Source organism: Tupaia chinensis, unplaced genomic scaffold (assembly GCF_000334495.1).
Source record: "Tupaia chinensis unplaced genomic scaffold, TupChi_1.0 Scaffold000442_1, whole genome shotgun sequence".
In the NCBI taxonomy this organism is placed as follows: Eukaryota; Metazoa; Chordata; class Mammalia; order Scandentia; family Tupaiidae; genus Tupaia; species Tupaia belangeri.
Window position 1 is genome coordinate 475,317 of NW_006159947.1, and position 10,925 is coordinate 486,241.

The window sequence follows — 10,925 nt, forward strand, 5'->3', positions numbered from 1 at the left end:
TAGGGAACAGGTGGGACTGTAGATCTGACCTGTGTGGTCACGTGTGCCAGTTCTCAGGACAGAGTGAGCACAGGGTTCTGTTTTCTCACTCTGGTATGTACGTGTTAACTACGTCGGTCTGACTGCCCTGCAGCACAGCCCACTGAGACTGGCTCCTGGAGGGAAACCACAGCCTGGCCCTGGAAGCGGACATTCCTCTGTCACTGTGAAGTTTTACGTATGAAGAATTCGGAGGGAGGAACCAGCAGTTAGCGTAATGGCTATGTCGCTGGACTTCCATGTAGTTGACTGCGGTTCGAGTCTCGGATCCGGTGGCTTAAACTCATGCCGGGCGCATATGTGTGTGTGCCCAAGATCCCGAGAGGAGAATATAGGAGAAGGGATTGTGGCATGACCATCCCCTCTGGATTGTGATTTCTCGCTTTCTGTCTTTCTGTCTCTCTCTGTCTTTCTCGAGAGCACACATGCCCTATAGCAAAAACTTCTCCAAAAAAATAATAATTTGGAGGGAGAAGGCTGTGGACCTCAAGATGTGGCAGTGGTCTCCTGACCCTGCTCCCTCAGCCGTGCACCCCAGCACCTGGGTACCTCACTCTTCTCCTGCCCCAGCCACACCTCTGCTTCCCAGTCCTGAGCCAGCCAGCATAAACCCCTGGGAGGGACGGATGGCCATGGGGGTGCTGCAGATGGACTGACTTCCTACCTCAGCAAGCCATCATAAAGTGGAGGGATTCACTCTATTTTTTCAATAAAATGGGATGGATTTTCCCTGGTGTGAAAATAAACAAACAAATAAACAAAATTCTCTAAACAGACACATGGATCAGAACTCAGATGGGGGTGGGGGGGGAGCAGCAGCACCAGATCCAAGATGGCGGCCAGCAGGAGGCTGAGGAAGGAGCTTGAAGAACTCTGCAAATGTGGAATGAAAACCTCCCCTAACGTCCAGGTTGATGAAGCCGAATAATGGACTTGACAAGGCCTTATTGTTCCTGACTAGGGGGCCTTCAGAATCGCAATCAGCGTTCCAGCAGAGTACCCATTCAAAGATCACATTTAGAACAAAGACCTGACACCCAAACTGATGAAAAGGGGCAGGTCTGTCTGCCAGTAACTGGTGCTGAGAGCTGGAAGCCAGCAACCAAAACCCACCAAGTAGTCCAGTCCCTCCCAGCGCCCGTGAAGGACCCCCAGCCCAGCACCCCCCTGGGCTGACCCAGCTGAAGAATGCTCTAAGGACCGTCAAGAATTCTATAAGAACGCTGAAGAGCTTTTGAAGACATGGAGAAAGCAGCCTGTGGACTCAAATCTGCCATGAACGATTCCAGCAAGTGTGAGCAGAGACCCGGGCAGGGCCTCAGACACCCCGCAGGGCAAGACTCTGGGAAACTGATGCGGGCCACCTCCTGGTGTGCCCTGGTGGCAGTTACTAACTTTCTACAGTTTTCTTAACCAAAAGTGTTCTAGGTAACCTGTTAAGAAAGAATTAAAATGAAAGTGTTCTAACAAAAAACTCAGATGGAAAAACTGTACTTAAAAATCTAGACTTGATAAACAGAGAGGTGATAGTTAAAGCCCAAAGGGGCAAGGCCTTCCAGAGGGAGACTTGTAAGGGCCAAGTGGGAGAAGGCTCAGATAAACCCGTGGGGTGGTCTTGGATTCGACTGGCAGGATCAAGAGGAGACCTGGGGAGGACAAGAAAAAGAATGATTGAAGAAGGAGGAGGAGAGGTAGGACCTTGTGGGTCATGCAGTCTGCGGGAGGAGAGTGTTTGGAGGAGTGAGGGGTCAACAGTCTCAACTGCAGTAGAGAGGTCAAAAAGAATGAGATTGGAGGGAAAAGCCTAAGAATTTCTCCTACAAAAGAAGTCATTGGAGAACTGAGAGAGAAAGACGCCTTTCACCATGTGTGAAATTTCTATTAACTTCAAACAGAAACTATGTGGAGAGAGTTGAAACGGCATGCAGAAATTAATCAACTGGAGAGGCAGGTCTCTGTTATGTCACCAAACATAACCAGGAGCAACCTTTGGCTGTGCGTGTCATGGTCAGGAAAATGTGCTATGAAACTAGAGGAGCAAAAAATCATTTTAGAAAAAAAAAAAAAAAAAAGCTTAACATGTCAACTCACTTAAATACTCTGTATTTTTTGTTTTTCATTATTTTTCCCTTTGGGAACAAAGAAAGCAGATACAGAGAATTCCAGCAGAGAAAACATGTATTTCCTGCAAAGCCAAGTGTTTGGAAAGCAGAAACCACCTAGTGTAGGTTAGCATGCATTAATTCACAACAGCAAGGGCCTTTAAGAAATAATAGCTATTAAAAAGAACCTCTGACATGAGCGAGAACAGAGATAACAAGTTGATAGTACAGAAATAAAACGTGTTAGTAAAAATGAACTTGGGATTCTGTTTTAAGTGGGGATTATTTATTTGGCCAAATGAGGTAATTAACCAAGGAATGATTCTGAAGTCGAAGGGATTCATTTATTTGATAAAGAGTAAGAAGACAAGGGTCACTGAACTTCATGATAGATACTAAGGAAGTGATAAGAACGCTCCGTGTTTGCAAGCAACACGATACCGAACTGTCTACACTGCTAACTTCAGCTGTGTAACCAGAGGACTCTGAGAACGGACTCCGTTGAAATAGCAGAGAAATTCTACAACATAATACATATTGCAGGGAGAAAGGAGTTAGAAATAGTGGTAGCTTCGGGACCAGCAGGTAGTGTAATGGCTATGCCGCTGTACTCCCATGTAGTCGACCGCGGTTCGCGTCCCAGACCCAGTGGCTTAAACTCACACTGGGTGCATGTGTGTGCATGCCCAAGATCCCAAGAGGAGAATGGAGAAGGGATTGCGGGCGTGGCCATCCCCCCTGGGGGGTGATTTCTCCCTTTCTGTCTCTCTGTCTCTCTCTGTCTGTCTGGCGAGTGCATGTGTCCTATAGCAAAATAAATAAATAAATAAATAAAACTCTCAAAAAAAAAGAAAGAAAGAAAGAAAGAAAAGAAATAGTGATAGCTTCAAGTTTGACTATGATGAAATTATTGGTACCGTAATAGTAATCAAGAAAGAAGCAAAACAGTAACTCCTTAAAAAGCGTGGACCAAAATATCCCAGAAGAGCAATATAAAATGACCATCTTTTTTTTTTTTTTTTTGCTTTCTTATCATTAGAAATGATGGACTATCAAAGCAACAGCAGATCCATTTATCAAGACTGTAAACAATTACAATCTTTTTCCAGATCCGGGAAAGCATCAGAATTATCAAGACAGTGCCAAAAAAAAAAAAAAAAAAAAAAAATGAACATAAATTTCAGCCGGCTCTTTGGATCTGGGAAGTATTTAGGCTACACAGCCAAAAAGTCAGAGAGCAAAAAGTCTAAGCAAAGCTGATAACGACGGATCATTAATTAGAACTGAAGCCAACTATCTCAGTCTACAGAAATATCTTGGCTACTCAGCTAAGAGCCAGAAAGTTGAAGGTCCAAGTTGGGTTCACTATAATTAATCACAGGCAAAGCCACTGCTCAGAAGAGCCCCCTTACTGAAGGGGCGCCTTTGAGAAGAAGCAGCCCTGAAAGAAGCCGGCAGGGACACCCCTGGGGAAAGTGAAGAGAGAATGGGGGGCCCTGTCACTTTGTCAGAGGCCTGAATTTAAGGCTGAAGTCCTTGGAGTTATTCACATAGAACACATTCTAGCACAAACCGAGCCTTCGATAACTTGTTTTGACTGTCAGGATTTCTTGAAACTTTAAACAAGATTCTAGTTTCTGAATACCCTTGAAATAGGAGGAAGAGGGACCAGCAGTTAGCGTAATGGCTATGTCGCTGGACTCCCACGTAGTCGACCACGGTTCGAGTCCTGGACCCGGTGGCTTAAACTCACACCAGACACGTGTGCGTGCGTGTGCAAGGTCCAGACAGGAGAAAGGAGAAGGGACTGCGGCATGGGCATCCCCCCGGGGGGTGATTTTTCGCTTTCTATCTCTCTGTCTCTCTGTCTTTCCAGTGAGTGCACATGCCCCTATAGCAAAAACCTCTAAAAAAAAAAAAAAAAAGAAAAGAAAAGAAATAGGAGGAAGAAAGGATAGTTGGACATAGAGGAAGGAAACAATAATGGAGGTTGTTTAAATGAAAGGTGTCCAGAGCCAGCAGGTGGTAGAGTGGTTAAGGTGCTGAACTCCCATGTGGTTGACTGTGGTTCGAGTCCCAGGCCCAGTGGCTTGAAACTCATGCCAGGCATGTACGTGCATGTGTGTGTGTGCCCAAGATCCTGAGAGGAGAATGGAGGAGAAGGATTGTGGTATGGCCATCCCCTGGGGGATGATTTCTCGCTTTCTGTCTCTCTGTCTTTCTCTCTCTCTAGCATATGCTTAGCACACACGTCCTATAGCAAGACTCTCTAAAGAAATACGAAAGAAAAAATAAAGGTGTTCGAGGTAAAATTACATGCTCACAGCACCAAAAATCAGTCACCAGGTGAAAATATGAAAAATAAGACTGACTATGAGCTGTGAGGACCCATGGATACCATTTACAAGTTCCTGCATACTAATATCCAAACTCAAGCATCCATAAAATCCATTTCGCCCACTTAATCAGAAAAAAGCACTAAGTGTCTTCTTATACACCCAAGTTCCTTATAGTAATACCGTATTTCATGGGTTCTAGGCTACCTGCTCTCTTCACATTTTCTCAAGACGCTGGGTCTAGGATTCGAACTGTGCTGTTGGCCCTGTGGGATCCGGCCATCTTAACCACCTCACCACCAGCGAGTCACTATTTTTAGTTTAATATCTCTGAAGTCAGGAAGTATCTTAAAAATCAATGACATGGTACGGCATAATTGGAAGTGTTTTTGTGGTTGATACCTATACAATAACATAATCAATGCCCTTTAGACGACGATACAGTTACACACAGAGCTCGCTTATTCTCCAGGACAGTAGAGACTTCCAAAAGTTCGTGGAAAAGTGTAATTAGAGTATGAGTTTATTTTAGTGTAAAAACGTTTTTTTGAAATCCATGTGTAGTCATGAACTTTGTTTGAATTTTTCTTTTTGAGAGGTTTTTGCTATAGGGGGCATGCGCTCGCCCGACAGAGAGAGACAGAGAGACAGAAAGCGAGAAATCACCCCCCAGGGGGGATGGTCACGCCGCAATCCCTTCTCCTCCATTTTCCTCTCGGGATCTTGGGCATGCATGCACACGCGCCCGGCGTGAGCTTAAGCCACCGGGTCCGGGACTCAAACCGTGGTCAACTACATGGGAGTCCAACGACATAGCCATGACGCTAACTGCTGGTCCCAACTTTGCTTGAATTTTTGGAAGACCTCTCATGTATGCTACACCAGGTGGCCAGGCAGGGCCACAGAAAAGACTGACATGAGTGTGGCTTAAGGCAAAAGACAAATAACTCCCCCCACCCCACCGCTGCCCTAGGGAAGAGACCAGTGCACCGATTCCTGTGGTTGAGAATAGACAGCACGGAGAACAGACTCAGCAGGTAAGGCGTTTACTGACTGCCAGGATGTGTGCGTGGGTGTGGAGGGTGCTGGGGATGGATGTACACAGGGTCCAGGCCCCCGCAGTGCACCAGTCTCCCACGGCCAGTGGCCCTGTTCAGCAGCTGTCAGATCCCCACAGAAGGACCCTAAGCCTTGTCTTGCGCTGTTCAAAATACAGAAAGTAAGGGTGTGCATGCGACTATTGACGTGTACACAACGCAACGGTCCCAAGAAAGGTGTGCACGTGCTCTCTACTGAAGAGAAGGGAGACCCGGGCTATGTTCTGAGCTCCATCTGCAGTGGGCCTGTGAGCTGCCCACCCATCCTCTCTGGGACACGGGGCAGGAGTCTGGCTGTGCCTGGACCCCTCCCTCATACGGTATACTAGTTGGTACTTAGACTTAGGAAAGCCTTAGAACGACCCAAAGTAAACTCCTGATTCACAGAGAGAAACTTGGGGGATCCTTGGGGTTCAGCATGAGTGACCTGGCCAAGGTCACACTGCTAGTAGGTGTGGAGGCCAGGACCTGAACACAAGTCCAGGTGGCTTCAGAGCCTGTGCGCTTAACCAGGGTCCTAATGTCACCCTGGCTCTTACAGGAAGATTATCTATCTGTATATCTATCTATCTATCTATCTATCTATCTATCTATCTATCTATCTATCTATCTATCTATCTATCTATCTATCTATCTATCTATCTATCTATCTATCTATCTATCTATCTATCTATCTATCTATCTATCTATCTATCTATCTATCTATCTATCTATCTATCTATCTATCTATCTATCTATCTATCTATCTATCTATCTATCTATCTATCTATCTATCTATCTATCTATCTATCTATCTATCTATCTATCTATCTATCTATCTATCTATCTATCTATCTATCTATCTATCTATCTATCTATCTATCTATCTATCTATCTATCTATCTATCTATCTATCTATCTATCTATCTATCTATCTATCTATCTATCTATCTATCTATCTATCTATCTATCTATCTATCTATCTATCTATCTATCTATCTATCTATCTATCTATCTATCTATCTATCTATCTATCTATCTATCTATCTATCTATCTATCTATCTATCTATCTATCTATCTATCTATCTATCTATCTATCTATCTATCTATCTATCTATCTATCTATCTATCTATCTATCTATCTATCAAGAGCCAGCATCCTTAGTTGGGTCTTGATACTATGACCTCCTCCCAGTCTTCAGCCAGCCCTGGATCATGGGCAAGCATGTACCTGGCATCTTCAGGGAGGTTTGAAGACTCGAACCTGAAACCCTCCTAGGTGGGACTGCTACATGTGGCCCCCACAAGAAGACGACCTTTGGAGAAGAAAGAGTATCGGTGACTTCCTTGGACAGAGTAAGTGAAGAGGAGATGAAAGAGAATGGAGAAAACGGATTTTCAGCCAGAGGAGCATTACAGGGAAGGAAGGCCTTCATCCTTGAGCTTCTCTCCCCGACTGTTATTGAGGATCTTCATCCCATGAAGAGGAGCTGTGTGAAGGATTGGACTGCGGTTTCCAAGGCCACTACTTCTCTGTCCTTGGACACAGGCCTCAGAAACCAGAGTGAATGGGACAAGCAGTTAGCGTAATGGCTATGTCGCTGGACTCCCATGTAGTTGACCGCGGTTCGAGTCCTGGACCTGGTGCCTTAAACTCATGCCGGGCGCGTGTGCGTGTGTGCCCAAGATCCCGAGAGGAGAACGGAGGAGAAGAGATTGCGGTGTGGCCATCCTCCCTGGGGGGGTGATTTCTCGCTCTCTGTCTCTCTCTCTCTCTCTGTCTTTCTGGCGCGCACACACGCCCTATAGCAAAAACCTCTCCAAAAAAAAGAAAAAGAAATCTGAGTGAATCAGTTATTTGGCCCTGGGGTTTGACAGCATAGAATCCTGCCTGCACCACTTAGCCACCACCAAAAGATGCACATTTCACTCCTAGAAAAGTTTATCTAAATCCTCGGTGTCTTCATCACCTGAAGAAGGGACCACACAAACACCATATTCCAGTCTGGACTCTGAGCTGTGTGGTGTGTGTGTTCAGAGATTCATACTATTTTAAGTACTGTAAGACAATGATTTGGGTAAGCTGTGAACATGTGTGCTATTTTACAAATACCGCTCTGACGGAGTTAGGTCATGTTTATATCTTATAAAACACAGTAGGGTAATTTCCACTAGGAAAAAAATGTGCGTTTTACCCCAAAATTCTATGTGAATGGTCATTTTGAAGGCAGAAGTACATTTTTAGTTAAAGAACATCATAGTCACTTCATATATTACTGGAGATAGACACAGATGTTGTTTATGTTTGTGTTTTATGGAAATTGCTTTTCAGTGGAGAAGAAACGTATGCATGAGGTTCAAACTTGCTGTTTTTTACATATTTAGTTTATGTTGTCTGTTTATAGTTCACAGACAGCAAATAAAGAAAAGCAAAAGAAGCCAGCATATTACGGCAAGCTTTCTTTTTTTTTTTTTTTTTGGAGAGATTTTCACTATAGGGCGCATGCGCTCGCCAGACAGACAGAGAGAGACAGAGAGACAGAAAGCGAGAAATCATCCCCCAGGGGGTATGGCCACGCCGCAATCCCTTCTCCTCCATTCTCCTCTCGGGATCTTGGGCACACATGCACACGTGCCCGGAGCGAGTTTTAAGCCACCGGGTCTGGGACGCGAACCACGGTCGACTACATGGGAGTCCAGCGACATAGCCATTATGCTAACTGCTGGTTCCCTGCAGCAAGCTTTCTGATTATTGTAAGTCAACTGCCCCAGATTTGCTAACCTATAGGGAGGCTGGGAGTGTACAAGAGACAACAGAGACAATAGAAGAAGCAAGTACTTCCTGCAAGTGGGCTGTGCTCTGCGTCTACCCCTTTCAGTAGGCAGGGATCTTTTATTTATTTTTTTTTAAAGAGGAATTTTTGCTAAAGGGTGCATGTGCTCCCTGGAGAGACTGAGAGAGACAGAGAGACAGAAAGCAAGAAATCACCCCCTCCCCAGGGGGATGGTCATGCCACAATCCTTTTTCTCCATTCTCCTCTCAGGATTTTGGACACACATGCACATGTGCTCAGCGTGAGTTTAAGCCACCGGGTCCGGGACTCAAACCGCAGTGGAATATGTGGGAGTCCAGCAATGTAGTCATTACGCCACCTGCTGGTCCTGAGGTGTGTGTGTGTGGTGGCTTGGGGGGTGGCTTTTCTATGTCCCCAGAATGCACAGCCATAACTGCCACCATTTGTGGACTCATGAGAAGCGTCCAGCCCCTGTTCCCATCTCGGAATGTGCTTCTTGTGGCCCTATCAAATCCCACCTGCGTTCGTTTACTGTGGTTGCCAGAGCAGAATACTGTGAGCTCCGAACACGCACACACGCCCCGCCCGGTGTGAGTTTAAGCCACCGGGTCCAGGACTCGAAACGCGGTCGACTACGTGAGAGTCCAGTGACATAGCCATTACGCTAACTGCTGGTTCCAGGTCACTGTGTATTATTTGATCTTTTCCATAGCGCTGAGTGTAGCTCTTACACCCAGCCCTTACTGGGTATAACTGGATGAATGAACGCAGATCATCCCAACAGCTGAAAAGCGGACGAGACTAGCAGTACCCCGGAAGCCACCGACAGATGGCGCCATGCTGCTTCCAACAGGAGCTTCCGTAGCAAGACTGTGAATGCCACAGACAGGGCTTAATTGCAAGTGCTGGTTGCAGGTAAATATGCAATCACTGGGAATGCATTTTACTACTTCAGACTTCATAGTTACACCATGAAAGTATGTTCATAGGTGTGTTTGCCCCCAGTATCTAAATTCTTACTCCAAAGCTTTTTTTTTTTTAGGTCAGAACCTGAAAGGAAAAGAAATGAGACTGACTTGTAGGTAAGAGAAGGTGAAAATATCCACAGGCTATCATTATTCAAGTGTTTGTGGGGACCAGCAGTTAGCATAATGGCTATGTCGCTGGACTCCCGTGTAGTCGGCTGCGGTTCGAGTCCTACACCCGGTGGCTTAAACTCACGCTGGGGGTGTGTGCTTGCGGAGCCGAAGATCCCGAGAGGAGAATGGAGGAGAAGGGATTGCAGCGTGGCCATCCCCCCTGGGGGGTGATTTCTCGCTTTCTGTCTCTCTGTCTCTCTCTGTCTGTCTGGGGAGCGCACGCGCCCTGTAGCAAAAACTTCTCCAAAAAAAAAAAAAAGTTTGTGAATACAAAGAAGTTGAGTTGCTAATTCTTTCTAAGAGGTTATTATTGTTCCATGGCAGTAAAAATAGCTGAGTATTGCAACTGATGCAGTTCCTGTGTGATCAGACTGAAAGTGACTAGGACGAACCTAAATACACACTGTGCTAAGAAACAAACCAGCAAAGAACCGCATGTGACATGCACCTGCAAGTGTGAAATAGCATACTTGTACACAGCACTTCCACCGTAATGAATCCCGGTTACTTGTCTTTTCTGTAGAGTTAGTAAGGATTTTCACAATTTGCTACACTCCTTATCTCAACTGCAGGCTTGAGAGACAGGTGGATGTGTTTTAAGACAACAGCATCATGGGCCAGCAGGTAGGTGGTGGCGTGGTGGTTAAGGTGCTAGATTCCCACATGGCTGACCATGGTTCAAGCCCCAGGCTCGTCGGCTTGATAATCGCTTTGGGCACATGTGTATGTGTGCCCAAAATCCTGAGAGGGGAATGGAGGAGAAGGGACTGTGGCATGACCATCTCCTGGGGGCGGGTGTGTGTGTGATTTCTCACTCTCCCTCTCTCTCTGTTTCTCTCCGATGAGCGCATGTGCCCTCCGGTGGTGGTGGGGGCACAAAAAAACAAAACAGGGGACCAGCAGTTAGCGTAATGGCTATGTCGCTGGACTCCCACTTAGTCGACCGTGGTTCGAGTCCCGGGCCCGGTGGCTTAAACTCACGCCGGGCACGTGTGCGTGCGTGCCCAAGATCCCAAGAGGAGAATGGAGGAGAAGGGATTGCGGCATGGCCATCACCCCTGTGGGGTGATTTCTTGCTTTCTGTCTCTCTGTCTCTCTCTGCCTGTCTGGCGAGCACACGCACCCCATAGCAAAAACCTCTCCAAAAAAAAAAAAACAAAACAGCATTGAGCAAAGGCCACATCTTGCAGCACCTGTGAGAATGGCAGATCACCCGCAGGAGAGACGGGAGAAAACAGCTACACGAACAACCCTGTCGCTTTAATCCTCTACTTTGCACAGAGTGGATGCTACCACAATATTCCTTTTCGTCTCACTTCAGACGTGGACACGTCCTACAGATGAATGCAACTAGTCCACGTTGAGAGAGTGTGTGCTTTTGAACCTGTGGAGCACGAGAGCAGATTCCCAAAGCTCCTAGTACCCCATAACTCTTTC